Source organism: Sinocyclocheilus anshuiensis, unplaced genomic scaffold (assembly GCF_001515605.1).
Source record: "Sinocyclocheilus anshuiensis isolate Anshui unplaced genomic scaffold, SAMN03320099.WGS_v1.1 scaffold45, whole genome shotgun sequence".
Lineage (NCBI taxonomy): Eukaryota > Metazoa > Chordata > Actinopteri > Cypriniformes > Cyprinidae > Sinocyclocheilus > Sinocyclocheilus anshuiensis.
This window is the reverse complement of record NW_015536467.1, coordinates 970136-976272: the sequence shown is the minus strand read 5'-3', so window position 1 is coordinate 976272 and position 6137 is coordinate 970136. Positions and strand designations below refer to the sequence as shown.

General features: G+C 34.3%; 1 pseudogene; it reads left to right on the top strand.

Annotated features, from left to right (window-relative positions):
* The first annotated feature begins 236 nt into the window (after nt 1–236).
* LOC107692868 (protein Lines homolog 1-like) overlaps nt 237–6137 on the top strand; it is a 13470-nt pseudogene continuing 7569 nt past the window's right edge.

The following is a 6137-nucleotide window of genomic DNA, read 5'->3' as shown; positions in this document are numbered from 1 at the left end:
ATGTGAGGGGTGTACTCTCTGCTGTGAGATACTGTATATATATATATATATATATATATACACACATATACACATTACACAAAAAAAAGTAAAACATTTAAATGAAATGATAAAAAAAATTCTAATAATTAATGGGCTTAATTTAGTTTATGTAATGTTCATTTTTTTGTTATTCGATTTATATATTCATATTTGTCAGTTGAATATGTTTTGACTCGTTTGATGTCTTAATGCAGGTTTCTCTCCTCAGATCTCAAGACAAGCTGGTGTCTCATTTATCTGCAAAGTGCATGTCAGTCTATATCATCAGTGACATTCGTATCTCTGTGAGTATTGGTGCTGTACATTAAGATAACTTCCAACATCGGCACCCATATATCACCCTGCAGCCCAAGACTGGTCAGTACCTGGATGGGAGACCTCCTGGGGAAACCAGGTGCTGTTGGAAGAGGTGTTATCTCTGAGGAGATCCCCCTCACAATGTAAAGCGCTTTGAGTGCCTAGAAAAGCGCTATATAAATGTAATGAATTATCATTATTAACATGTGCTATTATAAATTGTACAGGTGTGTAGACATACAGATCATCTAGTAATCCAGTATTATAAGGTTTCAGTGTTCTCTCTGTTTCTCTTGCCTGATGTTTCTCTCTTGACTAAGTGCTGTAATTGTTGATTTCAGGGAGGCAGCAGCTGGATGTGGAGACACGCGTGCGCTGAAGTGTTTGAGAAATCAGTGTCCAGCAGTGAACTGGACTCCTGTCTGTGGTCCCTGACCGCTGTGATTAAAGCAGTGCTGAGAGGAGACACAGGCCCGAATCAGAGAGGTACTGAAGAGTCTTCACACAAAGACAGATGATTCCGACAGAGTTGCTTTATTATGCTTATGTGTCTTATCTGGAGTGGAATCACGTAGAACCTTATGCAAGATTATAAAACGGATAGTTCCGGTCCTTGATTCTGATTGGCTGAGCCAAGTTCGAAGCTGTTGTAGAAGCTGTTTACTTCTGTGTGTTGCTCGGCAACCACTTTGTTGCAACCACAACCGTTTCTGAGGAACTACATTGTTTGGTGGAAGAATAATGTTTTTATTAATATTATTACACTTTATTTGCTCTGTTTTATTTTGTGAAACCTTACTCCGCTTCGCGTTGTGCCTAACAACGCCCCTTAGCTGTTATAAATTCACTGTAAACCACGGCTTCTTGGGCCTTACTGCTTTATTTTATCTGAGGTGGCGAGAGAGGCAGGACCTCAGGAGAAAATTTGGATAATTGACTGAATATGTAAAAGTGGTAGAAAAGATGGAGTAATTACAATGTAAACAACTCAGAAATCATCACTTTCACTTACATCTGAACCTAAATGAACTTGCAATGACTTAAAAACAAGAAATGGTGATTAGTTGCTAGGTTACATCTGGTTAAATCTGTGTGTATGTTCAGCATAACGTGTTGACCAAACATTTGATGACTAATAATAATAATAATAACAATAAAAATAAAACAATACCTTCCAACATAAAAAGAGAATGGTTTGAGAATAGGTGAGTCATTATTTTTTATTAAATCACCTTATTCTCAAATAATGAAGTCACCTTAAACCCATTTTTTTCTATGTTGGACGTTATCAGTTTTATAATAATAATAAAACTGTTCAACATTCAATAACAATGAGGTGATATTATTATTATTATTATTATTATTAAGTCACCTTAAACCCATTTTTTCCATGTTGGACGTTATCATTTTAATAATAATAATAATAATAATAAAACAGTACCCTCCAACATGAAAGAATAATGGAAATAAGGTGACATTATTATTATTATCATTGTTGTTGTTATTGATAATAATGATTATATATTAAATTATTATAATTATTTTTCATATTGGAAGTTATTGTTTTATTATTGATAATATTTTTTTATAATAATGATAATAATAATAAAATAACAATTTTCTTCTTATTATTATTAGAATGGCAGTCAAACAACAGCTTGTAGTACCAAATGAATTACAAAATATTGTAGTTATTTTTGAAGCAATATAATAATCATTTAGAAATGATAACTGGGATGAGACTCTGGGTTTAATATATACTGTGTTACTATAGACATAAAACGAGCATGGATTTACATTGGACTAAAACAACCAAACTTTGCCTTCCCACTTCAGAGGACATGATCTCTTAATGATCTCCGACTGCTTGTTTTTCTCCATAGATGTTCTGACGAAGCTTCTTTCTGGATTGGATTCCTCCATCGCATGCTTGTACACCAACCTTCTGACTCCAGACACACAGGAACCTCACAAAAGAGAACCGGTGAAACGTTCTGAAAGCATGTGTGAGTTCTTTGACCTCCTGGAGGTGCTCAGCGCTGCCCGGCTCAGATTCAGAGTCTGTTCTTCAGTTCAGAGAGTCGTATTCGTTGAGTCGCGAGCGCTGCTTCACGTCGTGAGAGCTGAGGGTGGAGTACTTTGTGAATAAACGAGCGCTGCATCTTCTGAAGAGAAGTCTTCTGCGGAGAGCCGGGGAGGACTGGGCTTCAGCTGAAGTTGACGGAGGACATGCTGATCATGGCACATGGTGTGCTACAGGAAGTCACTGCAGGCTGGCTGAAGGAAGTCCCTGTGAAAGCTCAAGCCAGTTTCTTTGGTGGGAACTGTGATGTGAGTCTCGGCGGGACGCAGAAGGACGATGTGATTCTGAGAGCCGTGAGCCTGATTCTGCTGAAGTCACTGGAAATAAACATTCAGTCCCTTCCATTGAAAGGTAACTGTCATACTAGAGTTCATTCGTTTTCACAGTATCCTACTAACAGCTAGAACATGACAGTTCATTAAACAAACTTTACATGCTGGCTTAAAGGGATAGTTCACCCAAAAATGAAAATTCTGTCATTAATTACTCACCCTCATGTCGTTCCAAACCCGTAAGACCTTCGTTCATCTTCGGAACACAAATTAAGATATTTCTGATTAAATCTGAGAGCTGTCTGAACCTCCATAGACAGCAATGTAATTATCACGATCAAGGCACAGAAACGTAGCAAGGACATCGTTAAAATCGTCCATGTGACATCAGGGGTTCAACTGTAATTTTATGAAGCTATGACAATACTTTTTATGCGCAAAGAAATCAATAATAACATAATTTATTCAACAATTCTTCTCCCCGAGTTACGTCTTCCGACCATTTTTTAGAGTACCCCAGAACGTAATCAACATAATCAGCGTTGTTTACGTTCAGTAGAAAGCGCGCGCATGCTGAACGTAAACAGAAGATGAATGAAGGTCTTACGGGTTTAGAACGACATGAGGGTGAGTAATTAATGACAGAATTTTCATTTTTGGGTGAACTATCCCTTTAACAAAGTCTCAACTGAAAGGAAAAAAATTATTTTTGATGTCTGAAAGTTTGAAAAGAGTTTTACATGCTATATGGTAGAGACTGATAAGCGAATGTTTCAGTGTTGATAAATGGTTGCTAAGGTGTTCTAAATGGTTGCTAGGTATTAAAACACCCTTACTGCTTTAATAGAATGCAAGTTACATTTATTTTTAAGGAATAAGAAACATGTGCTTTTATAAAAAACAAGTCTAGATATAATACTGCTTAATATTTTTGTAATAAAAAAATACATTTGTGATATTTCTGGAATGAGCAGTGCCATTTTGTGTTGTATTGTCACTTAAAAACAAAACAAAACAAAAAAACCCATTAAAAATAGTTTTTGTTTTTTTTAAATAAAGCTGAAAATAAAATATAAATATTAGATGAAAAACGTAATAAACTTCAACAAACTGAAATACGCGAACAATACTAATTAAATACTAAATTATTAAACTAAAATAAACTAAAAATATATAGAAATAAATTTAACTAAATAAAAGCTGAATAGAAATCTAAAAAAACGAATAAGAATGACGAAAGCAAAAAATGAAAACTTGAAAATACAAAAAAAAGCTAGTTCAAAATATTAATAAATGCTATCAAAGTATATAAATAATACTAAAAATGCTAAATAATACTAAAACACTGGTGCCACCATAACATAAATGAATTGCATTTTTTGAATGATTCGGATAAACTGATTCACAAAGCATTTGGAAATCACTTGACTGTAAGAATTTTTGGCCACGTCCAAAATCGCATACTCGGAGTAGGAACTTCTTTTGGACAAGTAATTAATTAGCAACCATTAAAATGTAAGTAAGTTATATATAAGTTCTCAGTTGCCATTCACAAATCTTCTCCATTGGGCTCATGGGTCCATCGGATGCACACTTTAGAATCTCGCCAGAAACAGTAGCTCACCCGGGACTTTTTGCCTACTGTTTTCAGACACACTACTCTGCTCATTTACTACTATATATTACTACTATATATAAGGGAAGTATGCAATTTCAGATGCAGCCTTTCTAGTTTCTAATTCCTAGTGCTTAACCTCGGCTCATATTTAATAACACATGCCATTTAATGAAGTTCACCAGCAGAGGGTGACGCATCCCTGTATAATGCGTGTCTTTCCTGTGTTTTTCAGGATCTCAGAGTGACATTGACGTCTGTGGGTGTTTAACAGAGCTCATGTCATTCCTCCAGTGTCACGGGACTCTGGTGTCTCCAGACGCTCACAGCTGCTCCTGGGCGTCTGAACAGGATGACGACATGATGGAATCAGCCAAGATTTTGATTGGATTGTATTTATATCAGAAAAGGTTTGGAATTGGTTTTATACATCCTGTTATAATGGAACTGTACAAAAATCTGTATTTTTTCCAACTGATATGGGTAATTCTGAGGCCAGTGCTAATATCTATAGACATATACAGCATTACTGAAATTAAATGTATATATTTTTTTTTTACAATATTTACTCAAAGTAGACTCAAATGTTGGTAAGATTTCTTCCAAAAAAAAAAAAAAGTCTGTTCTGCTCACCAAGGCTGCATTATTTGATCAAAAATACAGCAAAACGGTAAACAATTTAAAAGAACTCTTTTGTATTTGAATATATTTTAAAATCTAATTTATTCCTGTGATCAAAGCTGTATTTCAGTCAGTCTTCAGTGTCTATGATCCTTCAGAAATCATTCTAATATGCTGATCTGCTGCTCAGGAAACATTTCTTAAAATGATCATTATTATGTTGAAAACAGTTGTGCTGCTTAATATTCTTATGAAAACTGATACATTTTTCTTCAGGATTCATAGATGAATAGAAAGTTCAAGAGAACAGCATTTAGTTGAAATAGATTTATTTTTGTAACCATTTAAATGTTCAAAATATTCAATTGAATGGATCCCTGCTGAATAGAAGTATTATTTTTTCGGTAACACTTTACGATAAGGTTTACATTAGTTAACATGAACTAAGAATGAAATGAACAATACTTATACAGCATTTATGAATCTTAGTTAATATTAATTTCAGCATTTACTAATGCATTATTAAAATCACAAGTCGTGTTTGTTAACATTAGTTAATGCACTGTGAACCAACATGAACAATGAACGACTGTATTTTCATTAACTAACATTAACAAAGATTAACAGTGTAATAAATGTATTGTTCATTGTTTGTTCATGTTAGTTAATACATTAACTAATGTTAACAAATGACACCTTATTGTAAAGTATTACCATTTACCATGTATCTATCTATCTATCTATCTATCTACATATAGTTTAGGGACCAATTCTCACTCTTAACTAGTTGCTTATTAACTTGAATATTACTAGCATATTGGCGGTTTATTAGTACTTATAAAGCTCATATTAATGCCTTATTTTGCATGACCATATTCTAGATCACTTAATCATACCCCATATCTAAACTTAACAACTATCCAACTAACTATTAATAAGCAGAAAATTAGGGGTTAATTGAGGCAAGGCAAGGCAAATTTATTTATATAGCACATTTCATACACAATGGTAATTCAAAGTGCTTTACATAAAAGAAAGTAAAATAATCATAAAAAATAATCACAACAATAAAACAAGGAATACAACAATAAATGTATGTTATAATACAATAAAACAACAGATGGAGGAGGGTTTTGGCCCTGGCGTTGTGGCAGCGGCCGGAGAGCTCTCACAGGAGGAGGAGGACGAGCTGGGCCCACAGGCTTTG